Source organism: Stenella coeruleoalba (genome assembly GCF_951394435.1).
Source record: "Stenella coeruleoalba genome assembly, chromosome: 6".
In the NCBI taxonomy this organism is placed as follows: domain Eukaryota; kingdom Metazoa; phylum Chordata; class Mammalia; order Artiodactyla; family Delphinidae; genus Stenella; species Stenella coeruleoalba.
In genome coordinates this window covers 116,990,994-117,011,718 of record NC_137151.1, presented here as the reverse complement: position 1 = coordinate 117,011,718, position 20,725 = coordinate 116,990,994, and the positions used below count along the sequence as shown (strand labels likewise).

The window sequence follows — 20,725 nt, the reverse complement described above, 5'->3', positions numbered from 1 at the left end:
GTTAAGCATGTCCTACTCCAACAGAAACCAGCACAATGGTGCCAAATGCCACCACTCTCTAGTATTTTCCCTATCCATTGCCACAGAAGTTGGATGTGGATTCTCCAGGTAGAGGCAGGAATCTAGTCCATGTTATGTACCTGCAACAATGACAGGCATTATACCAGGAATTCTCCCCTCAGCTACACTCATGTGATGGACATTACAATACACCTGTGCAGGTGAAGAAAACTGAGGTCCCAACACACTAAGAAACTTGTCCAGGGTCACACGACTCGAGAGGGCAGATTCGAGATTTGAATTTGCTCAACCACAAAGCCGATGTCTTCCAACCAGGAAATCCTCTTTTCCTTATTCCAAAACTGCTCTAAGAGTAACTACATATTTTTGAAAATCAAATGGTGTGTAGTTCCCACTCCAGAGAACAACTTTAAATAACTGAACACTTGGAAAACTTCTTGTTCTCATTATTTCGAATTTTTCTGGTCAGTTAGAAACTCCATTTGGTCCAATGGCTGTACTTACAACAACTTTCCAGGAGACCTTCAGTGTGTCAGATCCTGTGCTAGACTCTGGGTGACAAAGATGAACCCCTGCTCCCGAGGATCTCCCAGGCCACGGAGCAGAACTGCACGTCCACACATCAGTGCCTTTCAAAGCTCTCAATGCTACAGACTGTATAGCTCATGCTTATGAACTGGCATTGTTCTACCAGGTACTGATTCATGTAATCCTCACCATATAAGGTACTTATTATCGTCCTCATTTTACACATGAGAAATCTGTGCAGAGAGGTCCAGGAACTTGCCTAAGATCACATGGCTGTATGTAGCAGAGAAGGATTTGGACCTAATTGATTCTAGAGCCCTGTCTTTGACTGCTGTGCCGTAATGTCTTGCCCAGGGCTGTAACCGAGATGAGACACAGAGTAAGGAGGGAGAGAAGCAGGAAAGAGTCAGGAGGCTTCAGAGAGGAAAACCCAGTCAATGACCAAGTGAGTGAGATTTCGCCTGGAGCTGTGTATTGCCTTTCTTCACAGATGCCCACGGCTTTCCTTTTTGTCAGCCAACCTTAAGGCTTATCATCCAGAACATAAGTTCTCACTTTTCAGTATTAGCAACATAAATGGAAAACAAATAGGAACAGGGCACAGGCTAAATATCAACTCCCAAAAATACTTCTAAGTGTTGTGTTTTCATTTTACCCATGACATGATATTATCTAGATGGCGGGATAATTCTTCTTCTGAAAACAGGTATTAAAAACAAATCAATTCACCTCAATGGATGACAGCTAAAATTAATTAAGGCTTCTTACACTAAATCAAAATCAATGTTCACTTTGAGTTTGATACAGTCGGCCCTCGGCATCTGCGGGTTCCACATCCCTGAATTCAACTAACCTCAGATCCATACCGAGTGTTGACTCAACTGTGCCATTTTATATAAGGGACTTGAGCACCTGTATCCACGTCCCACCCTGCCCCCCACCCCGAACCAATGCCCCAGGGATACCAAGGGACGACTGTACTTAGAAAAAGCAAGGGGTCTAACTGCTTTATAAATCCTTACTTCCCAAAGGCCATTTTATTCACCACTTCTAAATACTCAGTAAAATGAATTTCCAGTTTATCAACAGCTACATGTTAATAACCTCTTGATGGGGGGGTGGGGCACAAAGTAGATGTTTTTGCTTAGCAATCATGTCTGTTGGAAACTCTCTTTTCTACCTAAATTCTACCAATCTTATCTTCTCTCCATGATTTCTGCCTCAGGAGAAATTTCCTGATTGTTTTCTACCATAAAAGACAAAAGGAGGGTGTGACTGACTTACTCAGGCAAAACTTGAGAGTACTTTTCTATCAGCGACCCCATCATTCCATCTGAGATGAAATTTAATCCCTTACTACAGTGTCTTCCAATAATCATTAGTTTTCTCTTTAGACCAAGAAATCCAAAAGAAAAGACTCAAGTTTTGTGTTCTGACCTGTGATACATTCTCCCTGTCACAATGGAGCATGGGGAAGAGAATGCAAGTTTCATGAAAAGAAGTCAATTAGATTGATGACCACTCTTCTTACCTGCTTTCCTCTTCTTTCTGCAGTGGTTTAACCATCCTTGAACTGGTGCCCAACGTCACCAAGCCATTCCTGGGTTTCTCCCCCAATCATTCTCTGCTTATTTGGATTTTTCTCAATGATGACATTATCAGAGCCATTTGTCATATTTTACTCAGCAGGACCAGAAGAAAATATAAGCCTCAGTGTGGTAAGTTAGCTACCACGCTGATCTTAGATTTAAGTCCAGTTAGAACCAATGTCTAAAGCCTTGGGTAGGAGCAAAGTATCAGCACTTCCTACATCTCAAATGTGAACAAATGGGCCTGAATGATTTTCATGTATTTGTCATGTAAGACTATAAACTCAAGCTACAACAAAAATAGGGTGGGTGCAGAACAACTTCAATCTTTCAGTTATAAAAAAATAATACCTGAGGACTTCATTGCTTATTATCATTAACCTAAAATAAAGTCATTCTTAGTTATGAGCACAAGTCTCAGAAGATAGTGTAAGATTTAGAGGGGAAAAAGTTACTGGAAAACCATGTGAGAAATCCTCTGAAGATTTTCCCCTCTTTATTTGTAAACATTAAGGCAGTTTTAACTGTCAGGTGATAGGATCTAATCTCAAGAAGCCCATTAGTCAGTGGATCTCAAAGTATCGTCCTCGGACCAGTACATCAGCATCATGTGGCAAGTTGTTGGAAATATAAGTTCTTAAGCCCCACCCAAGGTCTGTTGAATCTGAATATCTGTTTTTAGCCATCCCCCCAGGTAAATCTGAGCTATGCTGAAATTTGAGAACCACTGCTTTGAACCATTGAGCAATAAAACGACCAGACAGGGCTTCCCTGGTGGCGCAGTGGTTGAGAGTCCGCCTGCCGATGCAGGGGACACGGGTTCGTGCCCCGGTCCGCGAAGATCCCACATGCCGCGGAGCGGCTAGGCCCGTGAGCCATGGCCGCTGAGCCTGCGCGTCCGGAGCCTGTTGCTCCGCAACGGGAGAGGCCACAACAGTGAGAGGCCCGCGTACCACAAAAAAACAAAACAAAACAAAACAAAGATCAGACAAGGAACTCAATCAGTTCACTTTTCTTTAGGGGAAAAAAAAAAAAAAAATCACTACCATCTGATTTACATCCTGGTGATTCAGCAAACGGGGCATGACAGTTTTATCTCCCTTTGCTTCCTTGCCCTGCCCAGCCACCATCCGCATCCCCCCACCCCACACCAAGGAAACCTCACCCCCTAACCCAATCCACCATTTCTTCCTCACGCCAAACACAAGTACATGTCAACTTTGAATGCCGTTAACTGCAAACTGGTTTAGCTGGGAGATATCTAAGCTAAATTTAGATTCCAAACTTAGACTCCAGACTGTCATAAAAAGCAGATCTGGAATGCAGCTTTTCCCAGGTCGGTAATTACACCTAAAGGCCAGAAAGAGGAAGAATAACGTTCTACCAAACTTTAAGAACACTTAGACAAAAGTCTACCGGGGAGGGCTGCCCTGGCGGTGCAGTGGTTGAGAATTCGCCTGCCAATGCAGGGGACATGGGTTCGAGCCCTGGTCCGGGAAGATCCCACATGCTGTAGAGCAACTAAGCCCCTGCACCACACCTACTGAGCCCGAGTGCCACAACTACCGAAGCCCGCGCACCTAGAGCCTGTGCTCCGCCACAGGAGAAGGCACCAAAATGAGAAGCCCGCACACCCCAACTGGAGAAAGCCCACGTGCAGCAACGAAAACCCAACACAGCCAAAAATAAATAAATTAAATTAATTAATTTTTTAAAAAAAGTCTACCGGGGAACTCAAGAGGTGAGGACACAGGTTCTGTCAAAACAAAGGACATTCTCAGGCTTCGTAAATCAGTGGGTTTATTTCAGAGGTCTGAGAGACACTGAGATTCGAGAGGGTCTACCCCAACCTCCTCTACGTCATCTCCCCTCCACTATACATTACTCTTATGGAAATTGAAATAATCATGTGCTATTGATGGGGTCAGATAATTTGCTAATACAGCCAGTGTTCTGTGGGAAACTGTGACCCAAATTGACTTAAGCAAGAGAGCTACTAAGCAATTTCTCACGGCTCCTCCGTCGCAGCCCAGTAAAATAAGGCCAAGAATGTGGAAGAGCAAGATACACAAACATATTTCTTTCTTTGACTCTCGATCTTGAACTGACCATTTGTTTTATATTTGCGTGATCACCACGGTGGTATCTCGATGGTCTGTCCTTGCACACTGATGCAGATCAAAGGTGAAGATGTTCAGGTTCTTCAGGACTGAAACCTCCTTTTTACCCTTGTGTTTCTGACTTTGAAGAAGAGTAAACTATTAAGTGTTCACAGGCAACAGTACCTGAGCAGCCCTGAATTGCCCTGGAAACACCATGCAGTGTGAAAGATGAATGTATGCATCGTGGACTCTTTTCCCAGCCTCCATAGCTTATGCAGATCAAATTACATGTTAAAATGTAAGAAGCAGATAACAACTAAGAGCAATAGCTGCTCTTTCTTTATACCTGGAGGAATAAATGCACATGTGATGAACATCTATCATCGTTGTAGTTTGTTTCCTTGAAATTCAGTTTTCCTTTGCTTTTCATTATACCGTCAGAAATGCATGTGAGGTAACAAAGTGGACCCACTTTGGCAGGGGCCAAGCAATGTGTCCTCGGTTTGATACATTCCATCCGGATAATGCATATGTCAGAGAGCCATGGCACATTTCTCTTCCTGGGGTTTCGTCCTCACGTCCTGCCCATTTGTTCTTATAGATCACAAAAGACGTCTTTCACTTTGTATTCTTACCTGCTGCTGTTCCCGGTGTTTAATCTCACCAATCACATCCAGTACAAGCCAGCCATCAACCTACAAGGGACCAGCTTCATCATTACCTGGCTGCTGCTCTTGTTTGGCCAAGGAGTGAAGACCATGCTGGTCGTAGAGTTCTTCTATGCGATGGTCACTGCCACCGAGGTGGCCTACTATGCCTACATTTACAGCGTGGTCAGCCCAGAGCATTATCAGAAAGTGAGTGGCTGCTGCAGGAGTGCCACGCTGGTGGCCTACACGGCAGCCTCAGTGCTGGCCCAACTCTTGGTATCCCTGGCCAGCCTATCGTACTTTTACCTCAACGTCATATCCTTGGCCTCTGTCTCCATGACCTTCGTTTTCTCACTTTTCCTACCGATGCCTAAGAAGAGCATGTTTTTTTCATGCAAAACCCAGCAAAGAAGGTCCTCCAAAGCCATCAGGAAAGGATGCTGTCTTAGAGGAACCTCAAAAGGATCACAAACCAGTCTGCCAAGAACAAATCACTATTTCAGGGGACCTGGATGATGGCTAGTTGAGCAGCCCAAAGCCAGAAAGTGTAGCTTTGAGAGTTTCTGCAGTAGTTCTAGGACTTGAAGGAGTGTTACTCCTCAACACACATTTTTTTTTTTTTTTTTGCGGTACGCGGGCCTCTCACTGTTGTGGTCTCTCCCGTTGTGGAGCACAGGCTCCGGACGCACAGGCCCAGCAGCCATGGCTCATGGGCCCAGCCGCTCCGCGGCATGTGGGATCTTCCCGGACCGGGGCACGAACCCGTGTCCCCTGCATCGGCAGGCAGACTCTCAACCACTGCGCCACCAGGGAAGCTCCTCAACACATATTTTTTACTGGTCCCTATGGTGGGCTTTTTCTACAGCAGGTTTTAGCCAGGTTTTAAACTATGTTCAAATCCTGTGAGATTACAAGGCACTGTCCCAGAGTTCCACAATATATAATGGAGCAGTGGAAGCCCTTGCAAACTTTGGGGGTAGCTATAGTTTATCTTTAGGGGTATGTGTAGTTTTATCTTATCATTGTGCAAGAAATGTATTCTTTCAAATTGTATTATTGGATAATCTCGTTGTAGTGATTTCAACATTGAATACCAGATACTTTGAAAAAGAAACGAGTTCTTGTCACAAAATTTAAAAGAAACAATATAACAAAAGGCTTTGATGAAGCTATACATGGAAGATAGAGTTTCACTCATTGCTAAAAACAGGGGCTGCAAATTGGTGTCCCACTGGTCAAACATGGTTTGGCCATGGCGAGTTGGGTGGTTCAAAGTCAAACTACCAAAACTCTTTCCTCTCTCTAACCTTTTAGTAACTCTAGTCTTTAAACTGTGATTTGCAAACCATTAATATGAGGTGGGCAAATGATGGCCCACGGGCTACCATAGCTAATAGTTTTTACATTTTTAAAACATTGTAAGGGGGAAAAAAGAATATATGACAAGGGTTTTAAAAAATAAATAAATAAAAAATAAATACATAAATAAATAACTAGATCCCGCCAAACAACCAAATAAAAACAAAGAAAGATATGTGGCCCACCAGCCTGAAATATTTACTCTCTGGCCCTTTATAGCATACAGATCTTGAAATCAGTTTAGTGGATTTCTAACCAGAATAGAATGGAGTAGAATAGAGAGCGTATCAGCCTGTAAGGATAAATTCTGTTCTGTGAAAATTAGTTTACACACACATATATATGTACTGGTCAACATATAGAAGATATTTCTTTCTCAGGCTTTAGTCAAAGAGGTTTGAAAGTTACTGCTCTAGAATCTGTCTTATCACTTCAAAGTTTTCCAGTTGAGACAACTTAAATATCTGTATCTTTCCTTAACTATACATGTGGGGATTTGCCAAAGTTTGTTGCCTTCTATTAAGACTATTTTCCATACCCATTTACCCCATTCCCTCCCATATCCAATTATCTGCTAGAATAAAAGTGCATCCAGACTGGATTCTAACAACCCTCCATCCAATCGTCTCTCCACAACCAAGTTACTGTATTATCCCATATAATTTTCTCTCTGGCCTTTCATGCATATAATACTTTCATTCAATTGTCATTAGTAAGAACTGAGGACATAGTCACCCTTAACAAATAAACAGTAATCCTTGATTTTGGTGAAAATGGCAGCAGAGGACAAAGAGCCTTCTGGAAAGGGAAAGGCCCTCTGAGAGGATATGGTGTCCCTGAGCATTTATGGCTTTTCCTTGAGTTGGCTGGTATGTGTCTGTTTCATCCTTATTTACTACAGATTTCTGATATTGCATCTTGTCCAGTAGGAAGAAGGCAGGGAGACTGAGTGGCCTGGAGAAGCCTTGAGAAGGTCTCTAGGGGATGGAGGGTATCCAGCTTCTGCTACAGGAGTCCCCCTTCAACCCTTCCTGGGCTTTCTGTTTTGGCAAAACTTCCCTCCCAGCTGAGAAGCTACAGTCTTTGGGGTTTTTTAGATGCATGTCCAAGCACTCTTCCTTTTTCCCAGAACATATTTTGTGAAATTTGAAACACTTTTCCAAAAGGAGGCAACTGCAGAGAGAGAGGGAAGATGGGCTGATGCAGAAGTTAATACTCTACCGTCAGAAGGCAGAGCCCAGAGCCATCTTTGAAGTTAGCCCAACAATGCACACGGATCTTCCTGATGAAACAAAGCCTTCACATCAAATAAGACTTTGAAGATACTTACGTTTGAAGTTGGGGTGTTCCACACCCACGTATTTATTGAACATATCAGGGTCCATTGTTGAGCTCATATTCTTCTTGTTTCCCGTTCTGGAAATTCTATTTTGACTCCTAGAAAACTGTTCTAGGAATTAGTTCCCCTTCACTTATTTCCTCTGTAAGTACTTGCTCCTGGGGAGAAGCAGGAAAAATTCCTCTTCTCTCCAGGTAATGTGTAGAAAAGATAAAATTTCCATAAAATGTATTCTTGACAAGCCCTTTAAACACAAGTAGTCTTTAGTCTCCTGGTGATAGTGAAGACCTTACTTAGTGTCAAATTTTTAGGCAAAACCAGGTGAGGTAGGATTGGGTTGCTGACCTAAGGCCTCACGCAAATTAAACTCTGTCTTTAAGAAAGAAAGCTGAGGGTAGTGAGAAATCTGACAATTGGCTACTTAGCTCCCAGCACATTGTGGGAACACACTGGAAGTTTGTCTATATTATGCACATTATAAAATGCCTTGTCCTGTGGCCGCCTATGCTCCCAAGCACTCCATTAGTTGGCTCAGGGCTTGGGTCAGGGTTTCTCATCCTCACACTGTTGACATTTTGGGCAGGGTAATTCTTTGTCATGGGGCCTGTCCTGTGCATTGTAGGATGTTCAGCAGAATCTCCAGTCTCCAGCCCACTAGATCCCAGTAGCCAGCCCCTCCCCCAGTCATGACAACTAAAAATGTCTTCGAATATTGCCATCTGTCCCCTGGAGGCAAAAACACCCCTGGTGAGAACCACTGGGTTAGGGTTACGTTCGATTTGAGTTAGGATCAGAACTTTTACAATCTTTGTCACACTCTATTAAAACCACAAATTGGGCTTCCCTGGTGGCACAGTGGTTGAGAGTCCGCCTGCCAATGCAGGGGACACGGATTCCTGCCCCGGTCCGGGAAGATCCCACATGCCGTGGAGCGACTGGGCCCGTGAGCCATGGCCGCTGAGCCTGTGCGTCCGGAGCCTGTGCTCCGCAACGGGAGAGGCCACAACAGTGAGAGGCCCGCGTACCGCAAAAAAAAAAAAACAACCTACAAATATATTGCCATATGATATCACTTATATGAGGAATCTAAAATATGACACAAATGAACTTATCTACAAAACAGAAACAAACTCGCAGACACAGAGAACAGACTTGTGGTTGCCAAGGGGGAGGAAAGGCGGGGGAGGGATGGATTGGGGAGTTTGGGATTAGCAGATGCAAACTATTATATACAGAATGGGTAAACAACAATGTGCTGCTGTATAGCACGGGGAACTATATTCAATATCCTGTAATAAACCATAATGGAAAAGAATATGAAAAAGAATATATATATGTATATTTGAGTCACTTTGTTGTACAGCAGAAATTAACACAACATTGTAATTCAACTATACTTCAATAAAACGTTTTTCTTTAAAAAAACTACAAACTTATTTGTCTCATTTCTTCAGTAGGGTGTATTATTTTCAAGAGCAAGTATCCATAGTTTACTACCATGTTTTCCCACAGAGAAGCTCAAAAATGCTTGGTGGGCAAGTAAGTCAATGAATGACCAAATAAAGAAGGGAATGAACAAACACACAAATGGGGAAGAAGTGTGTAGAAAGAATTCTGGAAAGGAAGTTTGGTACCTGTCAGGGACGTTGAAAAAATTTTTAAACAATGTTACAGAGAAGAAAGAGAAAAACAGAGACAAGGACAAAGAGAGAGGCCGTTCTTACTAGAGCATCCTTACATGGCACAGAGAAAGGGTGTGCTAGAAAGAGCTAGTGTTTGTGTTGAAGAACTTGGTACCTCACTCGGTCACCAAGGGTTAACAATTGCCCATTTCTTACCTATCGCCTTGTCTTGACCAAACTTCAATCAGGCTCCTCGCTTTCCTACAGGCCTCCACCCCCTGCCTTATCTGTTTCTCCTGGGAACTGGCTGACCACAGAGGGACACTTTCCTGTCAGACTCTATTGGTCACTTCCCCTTGCTTGTCCAACTTCCCCTCCAAAGATCCTGTATATCTCTGCTTGCCCAATAGCAAAGGGTTATCTTTTAAAAGAAAAACATTTTTCAGTTTGATTTTAAGATACTTTCAGATTTGGGCAATTGCAGCATTCTCCAGATTCCAATCGTTTTTCTTATAAATAAGCCTCTCCCTGTCGACGTCTGGATTTGCTTTTGTTTGACACCAGGCTTCTGAGCCTGAGTTTTACCTTCTGCAAAGGGAAGAGGAAAGAAAAAGTGACCTCTAGGGGTCCTTTGCAGTCTATGATTTTTGGAAACCCAAACATAGTTGGTCTATTTCAAACGCTGAGAGAAAAAAGATATGTACAGTTTGCAGAGCTGGATCAAGTGATTTTTCATTCAATCAAAGTTCACAATAAGTCAACCTTATTTACCATAGCCTGGAGATGCTTCAGTGCTTATGCAATGTAGATTTTAGCAAAACAGTACACTACTTTATTATGCATAGAATAACAGGATGATTGGGGTTTCCTCTCTTTTCAGGGGTACATGGCAGTGGGCCATGTAAACGTCAACTAGAATCTTCTGGGAGAGTGGCTTTGGGAATCTTGGCTTTGGGAATCTTCTCTGCAGCTGATGCACAATCTCTATTTCTCATGAGTCCACAGCTAATAGCTGGGTGTGCTCTGCTGGTCTTTGATATTCAACTCAAGTTACATGCTTCTTATAACTATAGCAGCTTATGTATGTATCATTTCTTTCTTTAACCATCTAAATCTCAAGGAACAAAATATGTTTCTTTCTTTATTCTTCCAGTTCCTCTAAATAGCATTTTGCATTGTTATATTTAATGCTTTGTATAAGAGACAATGGAACTATATTCCTATTTTAACGAACTTTCTCTTGGGACTTAAAATTATTAATCAGGCAAAAAAAAATCAGAGTTCTTACAATTAATAAACAGTGATATATTTTTCAGGTTTTGATTTTTTATCTTTTTGGTATTCCATTTATTTATTTAACAGAATCATTTTATTGATTTTTTTCATTCATAGTGCCTCCCTTTTCTTTCTTGGTATGAACACGTAACATGAGATCTATCCTCTTAACAGATTTTTCAGTGTACAATACAGTATGGTTACCTATAGGCACAATGTTGTACATCTGATCTCTAGAACTTATTCATGTTGCATTATTGAAATATACACAATTATACAGGTTGATTAGCAATTCCTCATTTTCCTCTCTACCCAGCCCTTAGAAACCACCACTATATTCTTTGTTTCTATGAATTTTATATTTTAGATACCTTGTAATAATGGAATCAGGCAGTATTTGTCCTTCTGTCAGTGGCTTATTTCACTTAGTGTAATGTCTTCAAGGTTCATCCATGTTGTCCAATATTGCAGAATTTCTTTCTTTTTTAAAGGCTGAATAATATCCCAGTGCATGTATGTACTACATGTTTTTATCCATTAATCCATTAATGGACATTCAGGTTGTTCCCATATTTTGGTTATTGTGAATAGTGCTATAATGAACATGGGAGTGCTGATATCTCTTCAAGATCCAATCTCTGTAAATTCACTCATATCTAATTACTACTCTAACTTCTAGGCAAATTTTAAAATAAACTTAACAAGTGTGGGGTAAATGTATCTATAATGCAAAAGGTTAGTATTCAGGTTTGGAAGAAATTCTAAAAATTATTGACCATGGTTTCAACCATCATGTGATATAAAATGTTCACATAAAATGATTGTGATTCTTCTATAAAAATATATTTATTCCTATTTCTTTTTCATGATACAAAAACTGATAAATTTAATTAAATATTAGACAAAACAGTTATCTAGTACAAATTACTTATTCTCTGATGGAGTGCAAGATCTGTGAGGATAGTGTCACGCTTGTTCATGATTATACACCCGGTACTTATCCTGGTCCTTGCTCTATGACGAGCACTTGACCAGCCTTTCTAGAGAAAAAAAAAGAATGAATAAAATATTTTAAAAACTTTGGACTATTGAATTTTTTAAAATTTAACCATTCTATTTTCATATAGGTACAAATTAATGTTCTTTAATGCTTTAGAAAGTGTTCCTATTACTTTCCTTTAGGTTAAGGGTAAGCTGGTAAATGCCAATCCCATGATTCCATAATACATGGGGCATAAACAATTAAATAAAATTTCAAGGTGGTTCTATCTTTTAAATTATAGACTATCCCAAAGGCTCACTTGTATTTAGCGTTAAATGCCTAACAAAAGAACATGGATACAGTTCTTTTCCAAAGAACTTACTAGCTGGGGCCATGTGCTCTGCATGGTAGCTTTATGGCTCCAGAGTGAACAAGTGGATGCCATTGAGAAATGACCCAGCAGGAATTCTGAAATAAGGTCTCAGATAATATGATTACATGTAATTTCAGGTACCTGGGAAAGTAATTTCTGGGTTTAGACTGAGAAATCTTAGTAGTCAATGCCACTCTCAGTCTGCCATCAGAATTGTGGTTTCATCCGAAACCACCATGTGCATAGGTCTTATCCAAAACCAAGTCATCACTGACAAGCTGTTTAAGCATCTGTACAAATTAAATCAACATTCCAGCCTGGAATAATTTACACACTAAATGGGAATCTGCCATTTGATTTAATCTAGGTTCCAAAACATCAATCTAGTATAACATTTGTTCAAGGGAAAAATTTTTAGCTTAACAAGAAATACCTGAAATTATAAGGCTCATTTGGACCACCTGTTCTGTTCTCTTTGTGGGACCTAGGGTTATTTTTGGTTTTATTTATGTTTAGTTGGTAATTCTTTACCCTGAAGTAGTGCATTTTCACTGAATCACATAATTTTTAAATGCTTGCATTTGTTGTTTTTTTTAAATATATATATATATTTTATACATCTTTAATGGAGTGTAATTGCTTTACAATGTTGTGTTAGTTTCTGCTGTATAACAGTGAATCAGCTATATGTATACATATATCCCCATATCCCCTCCCTCTTGAGTCTCCCTCCCACCCTCCCTATCCCACCCCTCTAGGTGGTCACAAAGCACCGAGCTGATCTCCCTGTGCTATGCAGCTGCTTCCCACTAGCTCTCTATTTTACATTTGGTAGTGTATATATGTCCATGCCACTCTCTCACTTCGTCCCAGCTTACCCTTCCCCCTCCCCGTGTCCTCAAGCCCGTTCTCTACGTCTACGTCTTTATTCTTGTCCTGCCCCTAGGTTCATCAGAACCTTTTTTTTTTTTTAGATTCCAAATACAGGTGTTAGCATACGGTATTTGTTTTTCTCTTTCTGACTTACTTCACTCTGTATGACAGACACTAGGTCCATCCACCTCACTACAAATAACTCAATTTGCTTTCTTTTCATGGCTGAGTAATATTCCATTGTATATATGTGCCACATCTTCTTTATCCATTCATCTGTCCATGGACACCTAGGCTTCTTCCATGTCCTGGCTATTGTAAATAGCTTGCATTTGTTTTTAATGTGAGGATTTTGGAAGGGATATAAAAGTAGTTAAAACTTCTCATTTGGTTTTATGTTTTTAAAGAGATTCAAGTTACAAATGTTTGAGTAAATTGCATGGAAGAATTCTAGTTGGTATATGTTAGCTTGGCCTGACTAAATTTAAAAACCAGTAAGATTATTTAAAATGAATTAACTGCCAGATATTATCACCTGTGAAAGGAAATAATTTGTGACTTTTCCAGAGAAAAATTCACCTATTAGACTCTGAAACTGCTAATTTAGACAATCAGTGATCCAGTGAACAATCTCCAAATAAGTACAAGTTCATCAATGGACCTGTGTTTTCACTCACTGATACAGCTCCTTTAAAAAGTGGTGGGGCGGGCTTCCCTGGTGGCGCAGTGGTTGAGAGTCCGCCTGCCGATGCAGGGGACACGGGTTCGTGCCCCGGTCCGGGAAGATCCCCACATGCCGCAGAGTGGTTGGGCCCGTGAGCCATGGCCGCTGGGCCTGCGCGTCCGGAGCCTGTGCTCCAGCAAAGGGAGAGGCCACAACAGTGAGAGGCCTGTGTACCGCAAAAAAAAAAAAAAAAAGTGGTGGGAACGTAAACTGATACCGCCACTATGGGGAACAGTATGGAGGTTCCTTAAAAAACTAAAAACAGAACTACCATATGACTCAGCAATTCCACTACTGGGCATATAGCCTGAGAAAACCATAACTCATAAAGAAACATGTACCACAATGTTCATTGCAGCACCATTTACAATAGCCAGGACATGGACACAACCTAAGTGTCCATCGATAGATGAATGGATAAAGAAGATGTGGCACATATATACAATGTAATATTATTCAGCCATAAAAGTAAACGAAATTGAGTTATTTGTAGTGAAGTGGATGGAGCCTGTCATACAGAGTGAAGTAAGTCAGAAAGAGAAAAATACCACATGCTAACACATATATATGGAATCTAAAAATAAAAAAATGGTTCTGATAAACCTAGGGGCAGGACAGGAATAAAGACACAGATGTAGAGAATGGACTTGAGAACAGTGGGAGGGGGAGGGTAAGCTGGGACGAAGTGAGAGAGTAGCATTGACATATACACACTGCCAAATGTAAAATAGATAGCTAGTGGGAAGCAGCTGCATAACACAGGGAGATCAGCTCAGTGCTTTGTGACCACCTAGAGGGGTGGGATAGGGTGGGAGGGAGGGAGACGCAAGAGGGAGGGGATATGGGGATATATGTATACATATAGCTGATTCACTTTGTTGTACAGCAGAAACTAACACACCATTATAAAGCAATTATACTCCAATAAAGATGTTAAAAAAAAAAGGTGACCTCTGAACCTCATCTACATCACATAATGTTCAATATCCTCTAGTTGCAGAGTAGTTGGAATATTTGGCTTAATTTTAGAACAGGTTAACTAGTTTTAAATTCTTATCATAATCTATCACATCCCCCCATGTAATGCTAAAATGCAATATTTCACTATTCCATTTGTCCTTTCCTTCTTCTCTGCTAAAAGAGCTTTTAGCAAAAAAGTGGCAACAAAAGCCTTGGCTTCCTGAGCAGAGCAACTCGATTTACTGCTCTGTATTTAAAAGCCCACATATGTGCTCTTTCAAAACTCTCCCATTTGTACGATGTCAGATTTCAGATCGCCATTAATCTCAGCATGGAACCCTCTGCCCTGGTGTTGGGAGTCAACGCCTTCATTGCCTTGCTGACCCAAACCATCCTGACTGTGGCCGTGACTGACAACCAGGGACCAGGGCTTCCAGCCCGCATTGAGGTAAGTGCATTGCTTCTGTGCCTGCACTGACACAGAGGCATATCTTTAAAAATATATATATATTTACAATCAGATTTATTGAGACATAATTTACATACAATAAATTTACACATAAATAAATTTATGTACAGTTCTATTAATTTGAGCAAAGATACAACTGTGTAGTCACCACCACAGTGAAAATCAAGAACAGTTCCTTCACCCCAAACAGTTCCCCATGCCCCTTTTTCGTCAGTCTCCTCTTTCAACCTCCCTCCCCAGCCCACTGATCAGTTTTCTATCCCTATAGCTTTGTCATTTTAGAAAGTCATAGAAATGGAATTATAATAGTATATAGCCTTTTGTTTCTGGCTTCTTCCATTTCTCATAGTGTCTTCAGATGGAATAATTCTGTATTGAGAAATAGAAATATAATGTAGTTAAGATGTATTCTATTTCTTCAGAAACTTTTTCATTAAACAGACGACCTTTTTATTAAACAGGTGGAAGAATGAAGGAACTACCTAAAATAGGACCATAAAGTCATGCCCATCTAAGTGGTTCCCATTTCCCACAGCTAAAGGTTTTTCCTTGCCTTGGCTAAAGTTCATTCTCATTAAAGCTTAGTTCACAAATTCCATAAGCCTACTCAATCTCATGAACAAAATGGTCAATTTTACATGTCTCTATAAATATGTAATACAAAATATTTAGAATATTGAACTATCTTCTTTGAAAACAAAAAAAAGAAATCATTTCACAAAACACAATTAAATAAAATAACACCGGGATATTTAAAAAATCTATTTTAACCTCCCACTTGTTCAATAGAAGGAAGGATATCTGCATTTAGTAAATATTAAAACTAAGACTCATATAGATTCAGTACTTTCTGAGATAATAAAGCAAGCAGTTTTTACTCTCTAAAATTAAATTTGAATTCCCGATTTATTATCTGGCTTGCAATTCTCTCCCCTGTTTTTCAGAAATTATTAAGTGTGTGATGGAGAGAATACAAGCTTAAAATCAGAAAAATATAGATTTGAATATTCAAGTTTATTAATAACTATTTTAAAATTTCTAATTTTGGAAAATTTCAAATACACTTTAAAAAGTAGAATAGTGTAGTGCAACTTCACCCAACTTTAACAATGATCATTTTGTGGTCAATCTTGTTTCATCTGTACTCCTCATGCAATTCCTCACCTTTTTTAATATTTAAGTCTATCATCAATAAAATGGAGAATATAACACCTACTTCATGAAGTTTTACAGAGACGGAATACCAGCCTGTTAAACACATGATTCCTGGCCCATAGTGTATTCAATACATGGGTGTGTTTCTCTCTTCTCCTAATTGAATAAATATTCACATTAGTCACACTGTTAGGATGTACTTATTTTTTTCTAAGGACTTTTACATTAATCATCTCCAGATAGTTCCTTTTTTTTTACACAAACCCACTGTGTCTTAATTTGAAATGAATATATTCCTATGACTAAAGTAGGCAAAATAGAACTTGAGATGAAAATTATCCATCAACCTGTCTATCCTCCTTCTGCTGCTATTTTGTATAACCTGATTTCAATGTCTGCTTTGCCGGCAAATCATTTTGACCTTTCTGGGGAGTTCATGCAAATATCAAAGACTCAGAAAAAAATTAAATTTGGCAGAAAAAGTCAAGCTTCATCTTGTTTCCCCTGATGATACAAGATTTTTCATCTTTTTAACTTCTCAACCAAGGGAAATCTAGATTTAAGAAACTTCTCCAAGATCTTTCTTTGTATTTCTATATTTTCTCTTCTAGTTTCTGCCAACATCCTCAGCACTAGGAATAACTTTCATTGAGGTTCTTTCATTGAAAATTGTTTTAAACCTCAGCTCCCAAAGGACTTGTTTACCCAGGGGCCAGAGCAGAGTAAGCAAAAAAACACACAATCCAAAGGCATAATAGAAGATAAATCCTATTTCAATAAAACATTTCCCTAGACAAAAATGTGTTATTGCAAATCCCTGGTTTTGAAAAGCAAACTTCTTCAAAATTGATTTTTGGTAGGAATCTAATTAAATATGCTTGAATTAAACTTCTAAGTGCCAAGACTGTAAAGATATATTGATTAATAACTCCCTAATCTCCATCATAAACGTTCATTTATCATTGATTATGCACTTATGACATCCCATGAGCTCTTTAATGTAATGCCATTTTAAAAGATTGGAATCTAAAAAAATAGAAAGTACCACGTCAGCATTTTCCACATGACACAGAGATTTATCGGAGAGAAGACTGCATTGAAACATCCTAAAGTAATTCTATTTTCTCAGCATTTCTCAAACCGTTATGGCAACATAGGCTATTTATGAATTTTGCAATTTTAAAAAAGCCATGAAGAGCTTAAAAAGATGATTCAAGCACATCTTCAAAGATTACTGAAAAGCTAGGGGGAAAAAAGGCCCATGAGAAAAGCTAAAAGAATCTTTTTACCTCATCTAGAAAGAGTTAAGGAGTAATTTAATAATAATCTTTAAATACACAGCCAATTAGGCAAGGAGTGGTAACTGTAACGTCTCTATCTTTACTAAAAGCATAAGAATATGTTGTGATATATAGATGATATAACATAATTTCCTGGGGGGAATCTTATTTTTAATAGATGAAATTCCTCAGTCTAAAATATGGGGGGTGGGGCACGGGGTGTTAGAGGAAGTGGGTGAATAACCACACAACCTCTCAATAAAGGTTAACTTCTTCAGATAAACCTTTAGCTAAGTAAATGAAGTAATAACACCTCACTAGTTTCACACCAAACACCCAGCTATTGACAAATTGGTTGCCTGTTACTCTCTCTCTCCACCTCTCTGTCTGTCTGTCTGTCTCTCTCTCTCTCTCACACACACACACACACACACACACACACACACACACATCCTTCCACCCTCCAACTTGCAAAGATACTCTTTTGAATGGGGAACAGATTGGGTGAACATCGGTTTCTTCCCGACTGAGGGAGTTGACAGTTAGGACCTCCTCTCATTCACGAATCTCATTGCCTTCGCCCTCCTCCTCCCTGGATGGTCTGGAGGCTTAAGATATGAAAAGCGACTCTGTAATTTTAGAAGAATATTTTTTCCTCCTACCGTGTTTGGTTCTTAGCTGGGTCTCTGTAACAAAAGACAGATTAACAAGAGAAAAGCATACGAATTTATTCGATCTAAGTTTTATGTGCCACAGGAGGCTTCATAAGGAAATGAAGACCCAGAGGAATACCTAAACCTGTGTGTTTTTATCTTAGATTTGATGAAAACTGGCAAGTCATGAAAAAAATGTGATAGGACAGAAAGGATATGAGCTAAGAGTAGTAAACTGGGGGAAACTTAGCATAGCCTGCTTATTCAGGTTCCTTTCTGTGTCCCTTTGTCTTTGGAGGTAAGGATGCTCCTTTCCTCTGGGTATAGGGAGGGCACCTCTCACATGAGGGTCTAATGACCTGCTTCAGGGGAAGGTCAGAAAGTCCTTCCTGCAGTGTCTCCAATTCCTATTAAAAATATTAGAGGGGCTTCCCTGGTGGCGCAGTGGTTGAGAGTCCGCCTGCCGATGCAAGGGACACGGGTTCATGCCCCGGTCTGGGAAGATCCCACATGCCGCGGAGCGGCTAGGCCCGTGAGCCATGGCCGCTGAGCCTGCACGTCCGGAGCCTGTGCTCTGCAACGGGAGAGGCCACAACAGTGAGAGACCCGCGTACCACAAAAAAAAAAAAAAAAAAAATTAGAGAAAAACAAATATTGTATATTAATGCATATATGTGGAATTTAGAAAAATGGTACAGATGAACCTATTTGCAAAGCAGAAATAGAGACACAGAAATAGGGAACAAACATATGGACACCGAGGGGGGAAAATGGGGGTTGGGATGAATTGGGAGATTCGGATTGACATATATACACTACTATGTATAAAATAGATAACTAATGAGAACCTACTAAAAAAAATATTTAGTATGCCAAGATGCATATTTGGGGGTAGCATTCCTAAACCCCATTACACCAAGTTTGGGAAGCACACATGAAAAAGAAGAGAAGAGTAGTGGTACAAAGTGGTCACTTGATGTCATGAAAATCACAGTGCCGTGCTGCTCTGTCTTTCCTGTCCTCCCTGGGGAATGCAAAATGATCCTTTCTAGCTCTCCTGGCAGAAAGCCATTGCACTCAGCTACTCTAGGACCTGCCAGATGGACCCTGATTACACACTCCATTAGGTTATCTAGCTAGGATAACTGGTGCCTTCGTCTACCCTAAATTAAATAAAAGTAGGATCATGAAAATGGATTTTTAGTTATAACCCCAAAGGGCTTAATTAAGGGAGGGACACTCTAAACAGAAAGATTACCTCACAGAAAGTAGAGCAGTGATGCTGTTATTTTAAGTGCATGAAATAGGGTTGTGTTCAAATTGGGGGCAGCCTCACATACACCAAAACTGAAAATTTTCAGATGTGTTTAAAGCATGTAATACTTGCCAGCCCAGGTAGCTCAGATGAGTGTTTTCACTTCACATCCATTAATCCAAACCTGTGATGGGTACAGCTGCTCAGCCTTAGGCTTCACTATTTCATAAGCTATTTTGGAGTCAACTCAAAGAATAGCTGAAGTTGAAAGCCAGATTTTCAATATCAAACAAAACAATGACTTACATGGATTTCCAACGTGTTTGGGCCCTGATCATTCGGACAACTTTTTTCTTACCTTTCTATTCTCGTGGAGATGGCCTCAATGCAGTTATCTTCAGGGGAATAGGATTGAGGGATTGAACTTGAAGAAGGAGAAGAGAGTGATGTTTGACATTTAAACAAATTTCAACAAGTGTTTTTAAAAATATTAAAGGCTTACTTCCATTAAAGCAACAACAGACTAGATATCAGGAAAATCCTTACACTACGAAACACCTAAAACTTGTGGATATAAATTTAACTTTTTAAAATAAATGTCTGAATTGGTAATAAGTAAGAAAAATTCCTCAGAGGCCAAAGCAGGATAGGAAACCAGATAGAAAAGGAAGCACTGTGTCTGTCATGTGCTCAAGGCATCTGCTGATTCTCCCAGTGACCTGGAGTTTGGGCTTCAGTGGCACCCCAAAGGGCTACATCCTCAGTGAGTGGTGAAATAGAATAAAACAGGGGGGGAAAACCCTAACAAAGAAGATTAATCTGGGTGGAATTGGAAGAATTAACTCTAAGAATTTGTCTTCATAAGCCAGCACTCACATAATTCTAGAACCCAATTCCTGCAAGCGAATTTCTTTTTTAAACTGAGAATTTAGTTTAAAGTGGTCTGGGGACTTCCCTGGTGGCGTAGTGGTTAAGAATCTGCCTGCCAATGCGGGGAACACGGGTTTGAGCCCTGGTCCGGGAAGATCCCACATGCCATGGAGCCATGCCATGTGTACCACAACTACTGAGCCTGCGCTCTAGAGCCCGTGAGCCACAACTACTGAAGCCCGCGCGCCTAGAGCCCGTGCTCTGCAACAAAGACAAGCCACCCCAATCAGAAGCCTGCACACCACAACGAAGAGTAGCCCCTCCTCGCCCCAACTAGAGAAAGCCTGTGTTCAGCAACGAGGACCCAATGCAGCCAAAAATAAATAAATAAATAAATAAATTTTTTTAAAAAAGTGGTCCGGATTGGCAATGGTTGCAGGCACATATATGTATTAAAAGCAGATGCTCTCTAGAAGAGTGTCCCTCATACGAGAATCAAAATATTGCCACAGATGAAATTCCACCAAATATGAGTTTATGATTACAAAATCCAAAATCATATAAGGATATAAAATATCATAAGCAAATCAACTGAAATAATAAACAGCATAATCAGACCAACAAAGGTTTTAAAAGAATTATCAGC

At 40.2% G+C, this 20,725-nt stretch overlaps 1 pseudogene across 1 annotated transcript; it reads left to right on the top strand.

The window, feature by feature from the left end:
• The first annotated feature begins 4,764 nt into the window (after window positions 1-4,764).
• On the top strand, window positions 4,765-15,339 carry LOC307187847 (thiamine transporter 2-like; annotated as a pseudogene). Its single transcript has 4 exons — window positions 4,765-5,458; window positions 5,674-5,889; window positions 14,711-14,845; window positions 15,328-15,339. The product of its transcript is annotated as a thiamine transporter 2-like (transcript).
• Window positions 15,340-20,725: the final 5,386 nt, after the last annotated feature.